This window comes from Dipodomys merriami, unplaced genomic scaffold (assembly GCF_024711535.1).
Source record: "Dipodomys merriami isolate MVZ:Mamm:240054 unplaced genomic scaffold, mDipMer1.0.p SCAF_127, whole genome shotgun sequence".
NCBI lineage: Eukaryota > Metazoa > Chordata > Mammalia > Rodentia > Heteromyidae > Dipodomys > Dipodomys merriami.
Genome location: NW_027202571.1, coordinates 2,172,283 through 2,189,301, shown reverse-complemented (window position 1 = coordinate 2,189,301; position 17,019 = coordinate 2,172,283). Strand labels below are relative to the sequence as shown.

Here is a 17,019-nt window from a genome sequence, read left to right as displayed (position 1 = left end):
TTTCTCTTTCAATTTTATTGAAGAGTTGGAGGAATATTGGTGTGAGCTCTTATGTTAGGGTTAGGGTTAGGCTTAGGTTTCAGGTGAGGGTGAGGATTAGGGTGTGGGTGAGGGTTATGGTTATGGTGAGGGTTAGGGTTAGGGTTAGGGTAAGAGTAAGGTTTAGGGTGAGTGTTAGGGGGAGGTATAGAGTTAGGGATATGTTTATGGTGAAGTTGAAGGTTAGTGTGAGGGTGAGCGTTCAGTTTAGGGTTAGGGTTAGGGTGAGGGTCAGTGTGAGTGTTAGGTTTAGGGTTAGGGTAAGTGTTAGGGTGAGGCTTAGGGTGAGTAGTAGGGTTAGGGTTAGGGTAAGTGTTAGGGTGAAGATGAGGGTTAGGTTTAGGGTGAGGGTTAGGCTTAGGGTGAGGGTTAGATTTTGGGTTATGGTTAGGGCTAGGGGGAAGGGGAGGGTGAGTTTTAGGTTTCGGATTAGGGTAAGGTTAAGGTTTATGCTGAGGGTGAGGGTGAGGTTGAGGTTGAGGGTTAGTGTTAGGGTTATGTTTAGGGTTAGGCTGAGGTCTAGGGTGAGGGTAGGGGTTAGTGTGAGCTTTTGGGTTAGGTAAGGGTTAGGTTTTGGTTTCGGGGGAGAATTAGGGTGAGTTTGAGGGATAGGGTGAGGGTTAGGGTTTGGGTGAGGGTTAGGGTTAGGGTTCGGTGATGGTTAGTTTTAGGGTGATGTCTAGGGTGAGGGTGAGGGTTAGGGTGAGGTTGAGTGTTCGGGTGAGTGTTAGGGTTAGTGTGAGTTTTAGGGTTAGGTTTAGGGTGAGGGTTATGGTGAGGGTAGGGTTAGGGTTAGGGTGAGGGTTAGGGTTAGTGTGAGTGTTTGGTTTATTGTTAGGGTTATGGTGAGGGTAAGGTTTAGGGTCAGGCTTAGGGTTAGGGTAAGGGTTAAGGTGAGGGTTAGGGTTAGGGCAAGGTTTAGGGTTAGGTTTTGGGTGAGGATTAGGGTGAGGGAAAGGGTTAGTTGAGGGTTAGGGCTAGGATGAGGTTTACGGTTAGGGTGAGGTTTAGGGTTAGGGTGATGTTTAGGCTGAGTGTGAGGATTAGGGTGAGAGTGAGGGTTCACCTTTTGGTGAGGGTTTGTGTTTGGTTGAGGGATATTGTTAGGGTGATGGTGAGGGTTAAGGTGAGTGTGATTGTTAGGGTTAGGGGGAGGGCTAGGGTGAGAGTTAGGGTTAGGGTTAGGGTGATGGTGAGCGTGAGGGTTAGGGTTAGGGTTTTGTTGAGGGTGAGGGTTAGGGTTAGGGTTAGGGTTAGGGATAGGGTTAGGTTGAGGCTGAGGGTGATGGTGAGGGTTGTCCTTAGGATTAGGTTTAGGTTTAGGATTAGGCTGCGGGTGAGGGTGAGGGTGAGGTTTAGGGTTAGTGTGAGGATTAGTGTTAGGGTTAGGGTTAGTGTTAGGGTGAGGGTAAAAGTTAGGTTTAAGATGAGGTTTAGGCTATTACAAATGGAGTTGCTTTCCTAATTTCAGCCACACTTTTCTCATTGTTTGCATACAGAAAGGCCATTGATTTTGGGGGGTTAATTTTATACCCTGCTACTTTGCCAAAGTTTTTATTAGCTTGAGTAATTTGGGGGCGTAGTCTATGGGATTCTTTAAATACAAGATCATGTCTTCTGCAAAGAGGGAGAGTTTTATTTCTTCTTTCCCTATTTGGATCCGCTTTATGTCTGCATCTTGTCTTATTGCTGTAGCTAGGCATTCTAATACTATATTGAAGAGAAGTGGAGAGAGTGGATATCCTTGTCTTGTTCCTGAGTTAAGAGGAAATGGCTTTAGTTTTTCACCATTAAGTATAAAGCTGGCTGTAGGTTGTCATATACAGCCTTTATTGTATTGAGGAATGTTCCATGGATTCCTAATTTTCCCAAAACCTTTATCATAAAGGGGTTTTGGATCTTGTCGAATGCTTTTTCTGCATATATTGTGATAATCATGTGGTTCTTATTCTTGCTCCTGTTGATGTGATGAATAATATTTATTGATTTGCGTATATTAAACCAGCTGTGCATCCCTGAAATGAAACCTGTTTGATCATGGTGTATGATTTTTTGGATGAATTGTTGAATTCGGTTGGCCAATATATTGTTGAGAAGTTTTGCATCAATGTTAATCAAAGAAATGGGTCTATAGTTCTCTTTCTTTGATGAGTCCCTGCCTGGTTTTGGGATGAGGGTTATGATGGCTTCATAGAATGTGTTCGGTAGTGAACTTTCTCTTTCAATTTTATTGAAGAGTTGGAGGAATATTGGTGTGAGCTCTATTTGAAGGCCTTGTAGAATTCCGCTGTAAAACCATCTGGTCCTGGACTTTTCTAAGCTGTAAGGTCTCTTATTGCTGTTTCTATTTCAACGCTTGATATGGGCCTGTTAAGCTGGTTTAACTCATCTTTGTTTAGTTTTGGCATGTCAATATTTGCTAGGAAATGGTCCATTTCTGTCAAGTTCTCAAACTTATTAGCAGAAAGTTTTGAGAAGTATTCCCTTATAATGTTTTGAATTTTGGTTGTTTCCTTGGTTATATTTACATTCTCGTCTCTGTGTTTATTTGTTTGGGTGTGTTCTCTCCTTTTTCTGATAAGATTTGCTAAGGGTCTGTCAATTTTGTTAATTTTTTCGAAAAACCAACTCTTTGTTTTGTTGATTCTTTCTATAGTTTTTTTTGGATTCTGGTTCATTTAATTCTGATTTAATTTTAATTATTTATTACCGTCTACTGGATTGGGGTTTATCTTGCTGCTCTTTTTCAAGGAGGTTTAGGTGTGTCATTAGATTGTTGGTTTCAGATCTCTCCAATTTGTTGATGTAGGAGCTCAGTGCTCTAAACTTGCCTCTGAGTACTGCATTTGCTGTGTCCCAGAGGAGCTGGTAATTTGTGTGTTCATTTTTGTTGAGTAGCATGAACATTTGAATTTCCTTTCTAATCTCTTCCATGACCCACTCGTGATTCAGGAGTGTGTTGTTCAGCCTCCATGTGATACCAGACTTTCTTAGGTGGCTTTTGGTGTTGAGTTCTAATTTTATTCCCTTGTGATGAGAGAGAATGCAAGGTATAATTTCAATGATTCTGAATTTGGACAAGTTTGCTTTGTGGCCTAAAATGTGGTCTATTTTAGAAAATGTTCAATGTGCTGCTGAGAAAAACGTGTATTCTGATGCTGCTGGGTGAAATGTTCGGTAGATATCTGTTAAATCTAGTTGATCTATGCAGCTGTTTAGATCTGTGGCTTCTCTGTTGAGTTTTTGCCAAGTTGATCTATCTAGTGGGGAGAGTGGTGTGTTAAAATCCCCAACAATTATTGTCTTTGGAGTTATATGGGATATGAGGGAAAGTAGTGTTTCTTGGATAAATTTGTGTGCTCCACTTTTTGGCGAGTAGATATTTAGAATTGTAATAACCTCCTGAAAGGGAAATCCCTTAATTAGTATGTAGCGACATTCTTTATCTCTTCTCACGAGTTTTAATTTGAAGTCTATTTTATCTGATATTAGGATTGCAACTCCCGCCTGTTTATGGGGGCCTGTTTATGGGAGAAACTCCATTTGTAATAGCCGCACAAAAATAAAATACCTAGGAATTAAGTTAACCAAAGTTGTGAAGGATATCCGTGATGAAAACTTTAAAATCTTGAAAAAGGAAATCAACGCAGAACTTAAAAAATGGCAAAACCTCCCATGCTCCTGGATTGTAAAGATTAACATCGTGAAAATGGCAATACTTCCCAAGGCTATCTACAAATTCAACGCGATACCTATCAAAATTCCAATCTAATTATTCAAGGAAATAGAAGAGGCAATCCAAAAATACATATGGAACAATAAAAGACCCCGAATAGCAAAAGCGCTCCTCAACGGAAAGAACACTGCTGGAGGAATATCAATACCAAATTTCAAACTCTACTATAAAGCCATAGTAATCAAAACAGCTTGATATTGACATAAGAACAGACCTCAGGACCAATGGAATAGAATCGAAAACCCAGAAATGAACCTACAGACCTATAGCCATCTCATCTTTGATAAGGGAGCTAAAACAATAGAATGGAACAAAGACAGCCTCTTCAGTAAATGGTGCTGGCAAAATTCGTTAACCACTTGTAGAAAAGTAAAGCTAGATCCTTATATATCACCCTGCACCAGAATCAACTCCAAATGGATCAAAGACCTTGAACTCAAAGCAGACACTCTGAAAACTTTACAGACTGGAATAGGAGAAAGCCTAGGTCTCCTTGGCTCAGGCCGAAATTTTCTGAATAGAGAACCGGAAATACAACAAATCAAAGAAAGGTTGGACAAATGGGATTGCATAAAGTTGCAGAGCTTTTGCATGGCAAAGGTCATAGCTAGCAAGATCAATAGAAACCCACGGATTGGGAAAAGAACTTTACTAGCCATACAAAGGACAAGGGTCTCATATCTAAAATATACTTGGAAATCAAAAAATTAAACCCCCCAACAACAAATCCTCAAAGAAACAACTGCCCAATAAACAAGTGGGCGAAAGACTTAAAGAGAAACTTCTCTGAAGTAGAAAGAAGAATGGCCAATATACACATGAAGACATGCTCAACCTCCCTAGTCATAAAAGAAATGCAAATCAAAACAACATTGAGATACCACCTCACTCCAGTTAGAATGGCAAAAATCAAGAACTCTAACAACAACAGATGCTGGAGGGGATGTGGACACAAGGGAACCTTACTTCATTGTTGGTGGGAATATAAACTTGTTCAACCACTTTGAAAAGCAGTATGGAGGTTCCTCAAAAGACTCCACATAGAAGTCCCCTATGACCCAGCAATCCCACTTTTGGGCATTTACCCAATTGTTTACAAACAAGACCACACTAAAGCTAGCAGAACAACTATGTTTATTGCAGCATTATTCACCATAGCTAAGATATGGAACCAACCCAGATGCCCCTCAGTAGATGAATGGATCAAGAAAATGTGGTATATATACACAATGGAATTCTATGCCTCCATCAGAAAGAATGACATTGCCCCATTTGTTAGGAAATGGAAAGACTTGGAAAAAATTATATTAAGCGAAGTAAGACAGGCCCAAAGAAACATAGGCCCCATGGTTTCCCTTATTTGCAATATCTAGTATATATATGAGTTAAGCGGAAAAGGTCAGATAATGTGATGTTAGGAGACTGATCAATTAGATATGTATTTTAATGTTTTTTTTTCTTTCATGCATGTGTTTCTAACGCATTTATAAGATTATTTCTTTGTTGCTTTTTATGTCCCTCCCCCACAGTAACCCCTGCTTGCACTTTATTTGATGGCAGTATAACTTGTGGAGGAGATGGGGAAAAACAATTCGCTTAAGGATACAGGTGGACCTGTTGCAACAATGAGAAGTACCATTTGTCATGTCCATAATGAGCTTTACAATGTTTGTGCGGGGAGGTGGGGGGCGGCAGAGGATTGGGACTGGGGGGAAAGGGGGGAGGCTGGGAAGGGATGGGAAGGATAAACAAAGGAGGATGTTGTTGGGAGCCAAAAGTTAAGTCATTCATACTTTATAGGCTTAACTCTCTCACTGGAACAACCTGAGGCTGAGTTTACAGAATCCCATCTTTTCACCAAGCCCTAAAGTAAGCACCCTGCAGCTACTAACGACCACCTTTTCACCCGCCCTAAATCTACTAACCACCACCTTTGCACCACGCTGTAAGTCCAAGCATATAAATACCCTTGTGTGAAAAATAAAAATTGGCAGCTTGATCAGAATCCTTGTCTTGCTGTCCTTCTTCGTATCTCTTGTCCCTTCATTCCTTCTCGGTTAGGTTCACTGCCCTCCTTGTAGTCCGCAGGTCGGGACAGGATGCTGCAATGCTTGGTAAGAAATGTACGCATTATCCTGCCCATGTAATTGTAACCCCTCTGTACAGTATGTTCACAAATAAAATAAAATAAAATAAAATAAAGAAAAAAAAAGATGAGGTTTAGGGTGACCGTGTTGGTTAGAGTTTGGGTTAGGTTGAGCGTGAGGGTTAGGGTGAGGGTTAGGGTGAGGGTTAAGGTGAGGGGTAGGGTTGGGTTTAAGGTGAGGGTTAGGGTGAGTGTGAGGGTTAGGGTTAGGATGAGGATTAGGGTTTGGGTGAGGGTTAGGGTTAGGGTGAGTGTTAGGGTGAGGGTGTGGGTAACAATTAGGGTTAGGGTTAGGGTGAGCGATAGGGTGAGGGTTACGGTTAGGGTTAGGGTTAGGGTAAGGGTGAGGGTTAGGGTGAGGGTTAGTGTTAGTGTTAGGGTTAGGGTGCAGGTTAGGATGAGTGTGAGGGATAGAGTTAGGGTGAGGTTTAGAGTTAGGGTGAGGGTTAGGGATAGGTTTAGGGTAAAGGGGAGGGTGAGGGTTAGGGTTAGGGTTAGGGTGAGCATTTTGGTGAGGGTGAAGGTTAGGGTGAGATTTAGGGTTAGGGTGAGGTTTAGATTTAGGATTAGTCTGAGTGTTAGGTATACGGTGATGTGTAGTGTGAGGGTGAGGGTTAGGGTGAGGGTGAGAGTTCGGGTGAAGGAGAGGGTTAGGGTGTGGGTGCGATTTAGGATTAGGGTGAGGGTTATGGTGACGGTGTGGTTTAGCATGAGGATGAGGGTTAGGGTTACGGTTAAGGTTAGGGTTAGGGTTAGGGTGAGGGGTAGGGTTAGGGTTAGGGTGAGGGTTAGGGTTAGGGTGAGGGTTAGGGTTAGTGTGAGGGTTAGGGTTAGGGTTAGGTTGAGGGTAATTTTTAGGCTGAGATTTAGGGTGATGGTGAGGGTTAAGATTAGGGTTAAGGTTAGTGTGAGGTCTAGGGTTAGTGTTAGGGTTAGGGTTAGGTTGAGGTTGAGGGTTAGGGTGATGGTGAGGGTTAGGGTGAGGGTGAGGGTTATGGTGATGGGTAGGGTTAGGGTTAGTGTTAGTGTGAGGGTAAGGGTCAGGGTTAGGGTTAGGTTTAGGGTGAGGGTAAGGGTTAGGGTGAAGTTGAGGGTTAGGGTTAGCGTTAGGGTTAGTGTGAGGATTAGGGTTAGGTGTAGGGTTAGGGTGAGGGTAAGGGTTAGGGTGAGGGTAAGGGTGAGGGTGATGGTTAGGTTATGGTTATGGTTAGGGTTAGGTTTAGGGTGAGGGTGAGGGTTCGCGTGAAGATGAGGGTTAGAGTGTGGGTGAGAGTTAGGATTAGGCTGAGTGTTAGGGTGATGGTGATTGTTAGGGTGTGGGTAAGGGTTATAGTTAGGGTTAGGGTGAGGGTTAGGGTTTTCTTTAGGGTGAGGTTGACGATTAGATTGAGGGTGAGGGTTCAGGTGAGAGTTAGGGTGTGGATGGGGTTTAGTGTTAGGGTGAGGGTTAGGATGCCGGTGAGGGTTAGGGGGATGGGGAGTGTTACAGTTATGGTGAGGGTTAGGTTTAGGGTTAGGGTAAGGGCTAGTTTTACGGTGAGGGTTAGGGGGAGGGTTTGGGTGAGTGTTAGTGTTTGTGTTAGGGTTAGGGTGAAGGTTAGGGTGAAGATGATGTTTAGGGTTAGGGTGAGGTTTAGGCTTAGGGTGAGGTTTAGGGTTAGGGTGAGGGTTAGATTTAGGGATACGGTTAGGGGGAGGGGGAGGGTGAAGATTAGGGTTAGGATTAGGGTAAGGTTTAGGTTTATGCTGAGGGTGAGGGTGAGGGTGAGGGTTAGTGTTAGGGTTAGCATTAGGGTTAGGGTGAGGCCTAGGGCTAGGGTGAGGTATAGGGTGATGGTTTGGGTTAGTTAAGGTTTAGGGTATGTTTTCTGGGGAGGATTAGGTTGAGTGTTAGGGTTAGGGTGAGGGTTAAGGTTTGGGTGAGGGTTAGGGTTAGTATTAGGGTGAGGTTAGGGTTAGGGTGATGTTTAGGGTGTGAGTGAGCTTTAGGGTGAGGGTTTGGGTTCAGATCCAGGTGAGGGTTAGGATGTGGGTGAGAGTTAGGTTTAGGGTGAGTTTTAGGGTGACAGTGAGGGTTTGGGTGAAGGTGAAGTTTAAGGTGAGGATTAGGGTGAGGGTGAGGTTTATGGTTAGTGTTAGGGTTAGGGTGAGGGTGAGGGTTAGGGTTAAGGTAAGGGTTAGGGTTTGAGTGAGGATTAGGGTGAGGTTGAGTTTTAATGTGAGGGTTAGTGTTAGGATGAGGTTTAGGTTTAGGGTTACAAATAGGGTTAGGGTTAGGGTGATGTTTAGTGTGAGGCTTAGGGTTATGTTGAAGGTTAGGATGACAGTGAGGTTTAGGGTGAGGGTGAGGGTTAGGGTAAGGTTAGGGTTAGGGAGAGGGTTAGGGTTAGGGTTAGGGTGAGGGTTAGTGTGAGGGGTAGGGTTAGGGTTCACGTGAGGGTTAGAGTTAGTTTGAGGGTTAGTGTTAGTGTGAGGGTAAGGATTAGTGTGAGGGTTAGGGTTAGGGTGAGGGTTAAGGTTAGGGTTAGTGTTAGGCTGAGGGTGAGGGTGAGGGTTAGGGTTAGGGTGAGGTTGAGTTTTAATGTGAGGGTTAGTGTTAGGATGAGGTTTAGGGTTAGGGTTACAAATAGGGTTAGGGTTAGGGTGATGTTTAGTGTGAGGCTTAGGGTTAGGTTGAAGGTTAGGATGACAATGAGGTTTAGGGTGAGGGTGAGGGTTAGGTTAAGGTTAGGGTTAGGGAGAGGGTTAGGGTTAGGGTTAGGGTGAGGGTTAGTGTGAGGGGTAGGGTTAGGGTTCACGTGAGGGTTAGAGTTAGTTTGAGGGTTAGTGTTAGTGTGAGGGTAAGGATTAGTGTGAGGGTTAGGGTTAGGGTGAGGGTTAAGGTTAGGGTTAGTGTTAGGCTGAGGGTGAGGGTGACGGTTAGGGTTAGGGTGAGGGTTAGGGTGAGGGTTAGGGTGAGGGTGAGGGTGAAGTTTCCTGTTAGGATTAGTGTTAGAGTTAGGATTAGGCTGATGGAGAGGGTTAGGGTGTGGTGGAGGGTTAGGATTAGGCTGAGGGTCAGGGTGAAAGTGATTTATAGGGTGCGGGTGAGGATTAGGGTTAGGGCTAGGGAGAGGGTTAGGGTTAGGGTTTGGATGAGGGTTACGGTTATGGGTAGAGTTAAGGTTAGGGTGAGGGTTAGCGTGAGGGTTAGGGTTAGGGTGAGGTTTAGGGTGAGGTAAAGGTTAGGGTGAGGTAAGGTTGAGTGTGAGGGTTAGGGTTAAGGTTAGGGTTAGGGGTAGGATTAGGGTTAGGGTAAGGGTTTGGTTTAGTGTGAGGTTTTGAGATAGTGTTAGGCTTAGAGTTAGGGTGACGGTAAGTGTTAGAGTGAGGTTAAGAGTGAGAGTTAGGGTGAGGTTTCGCTTTAGGGTTAGGGTGAGGGATAGGGTTAGGGTTAGGGTTAGAGTTAGGGTTACGGTTAGGGTGAGGGTGAGGCTGAGGGTGAAGGTGAGGTTGAGGGTTATGGTTAGGGTTAGGTTGAGTGTGAGGGTGAGGGTTAGGTTTAGTGTGAGGGTTAACATTAAGGTTAGGTGTAGGCTGAGGGTCAGGGTTGGGGTGAGGATTAGAGAGAAAGTGAAGGTTAGGGTTAGTGTTACGGTGAGGGTTAGGTTTAGGTTTAGGGTTAGGGTGAGGTTTGGGGTGAGTGTTATGTTTAGGGTTGGGGTTAGGGTGAGGGTTAGAGTGAGGGTGAGGGTTAGGGTTAGGGTGATGGTTAGGCTTAGGGTGAGGTTTTGGTTTATGGTTAGGGTTAGGGTGAGGGTGAGGGTTAGTGTGAGGGTTAGTATTATGGTTAGGGTTAGGGTGAGGGTGAGTGTCAGTGTGAGGATGAGGGTTAGGTTTAGAGTTAGGGTTAGGGTGACTGTTAGGGTTAGCTTTAGGGTTAGGGTGAGGCTGAGGATTAGGGTTAGGGTAAGGGTTAGGGTGAGGGTTATGTTTAGTGTGAATTTTAGGGTTAGGGTGAGGGTAAGGGTTAGGGTGAGGATTAGCGTGATGGTGAGGGTTAGGGTTCGGGTTACAGTTAAGGTGAGGTTTAGGGTGAGTGTTATGGTTAGTGTGAGGTTTAGGGTTAGGGTGAGGTTTAAGGTTAGGGTTAAGGTTAGGGTTAGGCTTAGGGTGATAATGATGGTGAGGGTTAGGGTTAGGGTTAGGTTGAGGTTTACGGTTAGTTTGCGGGTAAGTTTGAGGGTTAGGGTCATTTTTAGCATGAGGATTAGGGTGAGGGTGAGGGTTAGGATTAGGGTTAGGGTTTCGGTAAGGGTTAGGGTAAGGGTGAGGTTTAGGTTTAGTTTGAGGATTAGGGTTAGGTTTGTGTTGAGGGTGAGGATTAGGGTTAGGTTTAGCTTGAGGGTTAGGGTTAGCATTGGGGTTAAGGTGAGTTTAATGTTTAGGGTGAGGTTTAGGGTGAGGGTGAGGGTTAGGGTTAGGGTTATGGATAGGGTGAGTCTTAAGGTTACAGTTAGGGTTAGGCTGAGTGGTAGAATTAGGGTTAGGGTGAGTGTTGGGTTTAGCGTGAGGGTTAAGGTTAGGGTTAGGGTAAGGGTAAGGTTTCGGGTGAGGGTTAGGGTGAGGGTGAGTGTTTGGGTTAGCATTAGTTTTAGGGTGAGGTTTAGGGTGATTGTTAGTGTTCGCATTAGGATAGCGTGAGGGTGAGGGTGAGGGATAGGATGAGGGTTAAGGTTAGGGTTAGGGTGAGAATTAGGCTCAGGGTTTGGGTTAGGTTTAGGTTTAGGGTTAGTGTAAGGGTGAGCGTTAGGTTGAAGGTTAGGGTTAATGTTAGGGTTAGGTTTTGGCTGAGGATTAGGGTGGGGGTGAGGGTGAGTGTTAGGGTGAAGGTTAGGGTTAGGGTGAGGGTTAAGGTTAGGATTAGGTTTAGGGTGAGGGCTAGGCTGAAGGTGAGTTTTAGGGTTAGTGTTAGGGTTTGGGTGAGGTGTAGGGTGAGGGTTAGGGTTGGGTGAGGTTAAGGATGAGGGTTAGGTTTAGTGTTAGGCTTAGGGTTTGGGTGAGTGTTAGGGTTAGGGTGACAGTTAGGGTTAGGGTTAAGGTTAGAGTAGGTTAAGGATAAGGGTTAGGGTGAGGTTTAGGGTGAGTTTGAGGGTTAGGGTTAGGGTGAGTGTTAAGGTTAGTGTGAGAGTTAGGGTTAGGGTTAGGTTTTGGGTTAGGGTGAGGGTAAGGGTTAAGGTGAGGGTTAGGATTAGGGTTAGGGTTAGTGTAAGGGTGAGGGTGAGGGTTATGTTTAGGGTAAGGATTAGGGTTAAGGTTATGGAGATGATTAGATTGAGCGTGAGTGTTTGAGTGAGGGTTCAGTTTAGTGTTAGTGTTAGGGTTTGGATGAGTGTTAGGGTTAAGGTTCAGGTTCGGGTTATTCTTAGGGTTAGAGTAGGGTGAGGGTAAGATTTAGGGTGAGGGTTAGGGTTAGGTTGAAGTTGAGGGTGAAGGTTAGGGTTAGGTTTAAGGTGAGGATGCGGGTTAGGGTGAGGGGTAGGTTTAGGATTAGGGTGATGGTTAGGGTTCGGGTTCGGGTGAGGGTTAGGGTTAGGATGAGTATTAGGATTAGGGTTCGGTTTACGTTGTGGGTTAGGATGAGGGTGAGTGTTAGTGTGAGGATGAGGGTTAGGTTTAGGGTTAGGGTTAGGGTGACGGTTAGGGTTAGCTTTCGGGTTAGGTTGAGGCTGAGGGTTAGGGTTAGGGTAAGGGTTAGGGTGACGGTTATGTTTAGTGTGAATTTTAGGGTTAGGGTGAGGTTAAGGGTTAGGGTGAGGATTAGCGTGATGGTGAGGGTTAGGGTTCAGGTTACAGTTAAGGTGAGGTTTAGGGTGAGTGTTATGGTTAGTGTGAGGTTTAGGGTTAGGGTGAGGTTTAAGGTTAGGGTTAAGGTTAGGGTTAGGCTTAGGGTGATAATGATGGTGAGGGTTAGGGTTAGGGTTAGGTTGAGGTTTACGGTTAGTTTGCGGGTAAGGTTGAGGGTGAGGGTCAGTTTTAGGGTGAGGATTAGGGTGAGGGTGAGGGTTAGGATTAGGGTTAAGGTTTCGGTAAGGTTTAGGGTAAGGGTGAGGTTTAGGTTTAGTGTGAGGGTTAGGGTTAGATTTGTGTTGAGGGTTCGGATTAGGGTTAGGGTTAGCTTGAGGGTTAGGGTTAGCATTGGGGTTAAGGTGAGTTTAATGTTTAGGGTGAGGTTTAGGGTGAGGGTGAGGGTTAGGGTTAGGGTTAGGGATAGGGTGAGTCTTAAGGTTACAGTTAGGGTTAGGCTGAGTGGTAGAATTAGGGTTAGGGTGAGGGTTGGGTTTAGTGTGAGGGTTAAGTTTAGGGTTAGGGTAAGGGTAAGGTTTTGGGTGAGGGTTAGGGTGAGGGTGAGTGTTTGGGTTAGCATTAGTTTTAGGGTGAGGGTTAGGGTGATTGTTAGTGTTCGCATTAGGATTAGTGTGAGGGTGAGGGTGAGGGATAGGGTGAGGGTGAGGGTGAGGGTTAAGGTTAGGGTTAGGGTGAGAATTAGGCTCAGGGTTAGGGTTAGGTTTAGGTTTAGGGTTAGTTTAAGTGTGAGCGTTAGGTTGAAGGTTAGGGTTAATGTTAGGGTTAGGTTTTGGCTGAGGATTAGTGTGGGGGTGAGGGTGAGTGTTAGGGTGAAGTTTAGGGTTAGGGTGAGGGTTAAGGTTAGGATTAGGTTTAGGGTGAGGGCTAGGCTGAAGGTGAGTTTTAGTGTTAGTGTTACTGTTAGGATGAGGTGTATGGTGAGGGTTAGGGTTGGGTGAGGTTAAGGATGAGGGTTAGGTTTAGTGTTAGGCTTAGGGTTTGGGTGAGTGTTAGGGTTAGGGTGACAGTTAGGGTTAGGGTTAAGGTTAGAGTAGGGTAAGGATAAGGGTTAGGGTGAGGTTTAGGGTGAGTTTGAGGGTTAGGTTTAGGTTTAGGGTTAGGGTGAGTGTTAAGGTTACTGTGAGAGTTAGGGTTAGGGTTAGGTTTTGGGTTAGGGTGAGGGTAAGGGTTAGGATGAGGGTTAGGATTAGGTTTAAGGTTAGTGTGAGGGTGAGGGTGAGGGTTATGTTTAGGGTAAGGATTAGGGTTAAGGTTAGGGAGATGATTAGGGTGAGCGTGAGTTTTTGAGTGAGGGTTCAGTTTAGTGTTAGTGTTAGGGTTTGGGTGAGTGTTAGGGTTAAGGTTTGGGTTTGGGTTATTGTTATGGTTAGGGTAGGGTGAGGGTAAGATTTAGGGTGAGGGTTAGGGTTAGGTTGAAGTTGAGGGTGAGGGTTAGGGTTAGGTTTAAGGTGAGGATGAGGGTTAGGGTGAGGGTTAGCTTTAGGATTAGGGTGATGGTGAGGGTTCGGGGAAAGATTAGGGTTAGGATGAGCATTAGGAGTAGGGTACGGTTTACCTTGTGTTTTAGGGTGAGGTTTAGGGTTAGTGTGAGGTTTAGGATTATGGTTAGGGTTAGGGTGAGGGTGAGTGTTAGTGTGAGGATGAGGGTTAGGTTTAGGGTTAGGGTTAGGGTGATGGTTAGGGTTAACTTTAGGGTTAGGGTGAGGCTGAGGGTTAGGGTTAGGGTAAGGTTGAGGGTTATGTTTAGTGTGAATTTAAGGTTAGGGTAAGGATTAGCATGATGGTGAGGGTTAGGGTTAGGGTTAGTGTTAAGTGAGGGTTAGGGTGAGGGTTATGGTTAATGTTAGGGTTAGAATTATAGTTAGGGTTAGGGTGAGGGTGAGTGTTAGTGTGGGGATGAGGGTTAGGTTTAGGGTTAGGTTTAGGGTGAGGATGAGGGTGACGGTTAGGGTTAGCTTTAGGGTTAGGGTGAGGCTGAGGGTTAAGGTTCGGCTAAGGGTTAGGGTGAGGGTTATGTTTAGTTTGAGGGTTAGGGTTATGGTGAGGGTAAGGTCTAGGGTGAGGATTAGCGTGAGGGTGGGTGTTAGGGTTAGGGTTAGTGTTAAGGTGAGGTTTAGGGTGAGTGTTATGGGTAATGTTAGTGTTAGGGTTAGGGTGAGGGTTAGGGTTAGGGTTAAGGTTAGGGTTAGGCTTAGGGTGAGTGTGATGGTGAGGATTAGGGTTAGGGTTAGGTTGAGGTTTAGGGTTAGTTTGCAGGTAAGGTTGAGGGTGAGGGTCAATTTTAGGGTGAGGATTAGGTGAGGGTGAGTGTTAGAATTAGTGTTAGGGTTACGGTAAGGGTTAGGTTAAGATGAGGGTTAGGTTTAGTGTGAGGGTTAGGGTTAGGGTTAGGTTTAGGTTGAGGGTGAGGATTAGGGTTAGGGTTAGCTTTAGGGTTAGGATTAGCATTGGGGTTAGGGTGAGGGTAATGTTTTTTTGTTTGTTTGTTTTTGTTTTGTCGGTCGTGGGGCTTGAACTCTGGGCCTGGGCGCTTTCCCTCAGCTCTTCAGCTCAAGGCGAGTGCTCTACCACTTGAGCTACAGCGCCACTTCCGTTTTTCTCGTCATTTATTGGAGATAGGAGTCTCACGGTCTTTCCTGCCCAGGCTGGCTTTGAACCGCGATCCTCAGATCTCAGCCTCCTGAGTAGCTAGGATTACAGGCGTGAGCCACCAGCGCCGGGCGAGGCTAATGTTTAGGGTACGGTTTAGGGTGAGGGTGAGGGTTAGGGTTAGGGTTAGGGATAGGGTGAGGCTTAAGGTTATGGTTAGGGTTAGGGTGAGGGTTAGGCTGAGGGGTAAGATTAGGGTTATTGTGAGCGTTACATTTAAGTGAGCGTTAGGGTTAGGTTTAGGGTTAGGGTCAGGGTTAGGTTTAGTGTTAGGTTTTTGATTAGTCTTAGGGATAGGGTTAGGTTTAGGCTGACGGTTAAGGTGAGCATGAGGGTGAGGGTTAGGATTAGGGTTAGGTTAAGTGTGAGGGTTAAGGTAAGGTTTAAGGTTAGGGTTAGGGTGAGTGTTAGTGTGAGGTTAAGGGTTATGGTGAGAGTTAGGGTTAGGGTGAGGGTTAGGGTTAGGGTCAGGGTTAGGATTAGGCTTAGGGTGAGGGTGATGGTGAGGGTTTGGTTTAGGGTTAGGGTTAGGTTGAGGTTTAGGCTTAGTTTGAGGGTAAAGGTGAGGGGAAGGGTAAGGTTTAGGGTGAAGATTAGAGTGAGAGTGAGGGTTAGGTTTAGGGTTAGTGTTATGCTAAGGTTTAGGATAAGGGTGAGGGTTAGTTTTAGTATGAGGTTTAGGGTTAGGGTTAGGTTTATGTTGAGGGTGAGGTTAGGGTTTGGGTTAGGGTTAGTGTTAGGGATAGGTTGAGGCTGAGGGTTAGGTTTAGGATTAGGGTTAGGCTGAGGGTGAGGGTGAGGGTTAGGGTGAGGGTTATGGATAGGGTTAGGTTTAGGGTGTGGTTTGGTTTTAGGGTTAGGGTTAGGATGAGGGTTAGTGTGAGGGTTATGGTTAGGGTTAGGGAGAGGGTTATGTTTAGTGTGAGGGTTAGGGTTATGTTACGGGAAAGGGTTAGGGTGAGGGTTAGCGTGAGGTTGAGGGTTAGGGTTAGGATTAGTGTTAAGGTGAGGGTTAGGGTGAATGTTATGGTTAATGTTAGTGTTAGGATTAGGGTTATGTTTAGGGTTAGGGTTAGGGTAGGATTAGGGTTCGGGTTATGTTTAGGCTGAGGGTGAGAGTGAGTTTGAGGGTGAGGGTTAGGGTTAGAATTAGGATTAGGGTGAGGGTGAGGGGGGGTTATGTTTAGGGCAAGTGTTAGGGTTAGGGTTAGGGAGAGGATTAGAGTGAGCTTGAAGGTTAGGCTGAGGGTTACGGTTAGGGTTAGGGTTAGGGTAACGGTTAGGGTTAGATTTAGGGTTAGGGTGAGGCTGAGGGTTAGGGTTAGGGTAAGGGTTAGGGTGAGGGTTATGTTTAGTGTGAATTTTATGGTTAGGATTAGGGTAAGGGTTAGGGTGAGGATTAGCGTGATGGTGAGGGTTAGGGTTCAGGTTAGTGTTAAGGTGAGGGTTAGGGTGAGTGTTATGGTTAATGTTAGGGTTAGGGTTAGGGTGAGGGTTAAGGTTAGGGTTAAGGTTAGGGTTAGGCTTAGGGTGATGGTGAGGGTGAAGGTTAGGGTTAGGTTGAGGTTTAGGGTTAGTTGGCGGGTAAGTTTGAGGGTGAGGGTTAGTTTTAGGGTGAGGATTATGGTGAGGGTGAGGGTTAGGATTAGGGTTAGGGTTTCGGTATGGGTTAGGGTAAGGGTGAGGGTTAGGTTTAGTGTGAGGGTCAGGGTTAGGGTTAGGTTGGTGTTGAGGGTGAGGATTAGGGTTAGGGTTAGCTTGAAGGTTAGAGTTAGCATTGTGGTTAGGGTGAGTTTAATGTTTAGGGTGAGGTTTAGGTTGAGGGTGAGGGTTAGGGTTAGGGTTAGGGATAGGGTGAGGCTAAAGGTTACAGTTAGGGTTAGGCTGAGTGGTAGAATTAGGGTTAGGGTGAGGGTTAGGTTTAGTGTGAGGGTTAAGGTTAGGGTTAGGGTAAGGGTAAGGTTTCTGTTGAGGGTTAGGGTGAGGGTGAGTGTTTGGGTTAGCATTAGTTTTAGGGTGAGGGTTAGGGTGATTGTTAGGGTTCGCATTAGGATTAGCGTGAGGGTGAGGGTGAGGGATAGGGTGAGAGTGAGGGTGAGGGTTAAGTTTAGGGTTAGGGTTAGGGTGAGAATTAGGCTCAGGGTTAGGTTTAGGTTTAGGTTTAGGGTTAGTGTAAGGGTGAGGGTTAGGTTGAAGGTTAGGGTTAATGTTAGGGTTAGGTTTAGGCTGAGGATTAGTGTGGGGGTGAGGGTGAGTGTTAGGGTGAAGGTTAGGGTTAGGGTGAGGGTTAAGGTTAGGATTAGGTTTAGGGTGAGGGCTAGGCTGAAAGTGAGTTTTAGTGTTAGTGTTAGGGTTAGGGTGAGGTGTAGGGTGAGGGCTAGGTTTAGGTAAGTTTTAGGGTGAGGGTTAGGTATAGTGTTAGGCTTAGGGTTTGGGTGAGTGTTAGGGTATGGGAAACAGTTAGGGTTAGGTTTAGGGTTACAGTAGGGTGAGGATAAGTGTTAGGGTGAGGTTTAGGGTTAGGTTTAGGGTTAGGTTTAGGGTTAAGTTTAGGGTGAGTGTTAGGGTTAGTGTGAGAGGTAGGGTTAGGGTTAGGTTTTGG

General features: G+C 45.4%; 1 long non-coding RNA gene across 1 annotated transcript in view; it reads left to right on the top strand.

Annotated features, from left to right (window-relative positions):
- Positions 1 to 5,691, top strand: part of LOC138824142 (uncharacterized) — a 138,911-nt gene extending 133,220 nt beyond the window's left edge. The window contains exons 2-3 of the long non-coding RNA XR_011371020.1: positions 5,305 to 5,407; positions 5,576 to 5,691. This is a non-coding gene — a long non-coding RNA (uncharacterized lncRNA). The remainder of the gene's footprint in view (positions 1 to 5,304; positions 5,408 to 5,575) is intronic.
- Positions 5,692 to 17,019: the final 11,328 nt, after the last annotated feature.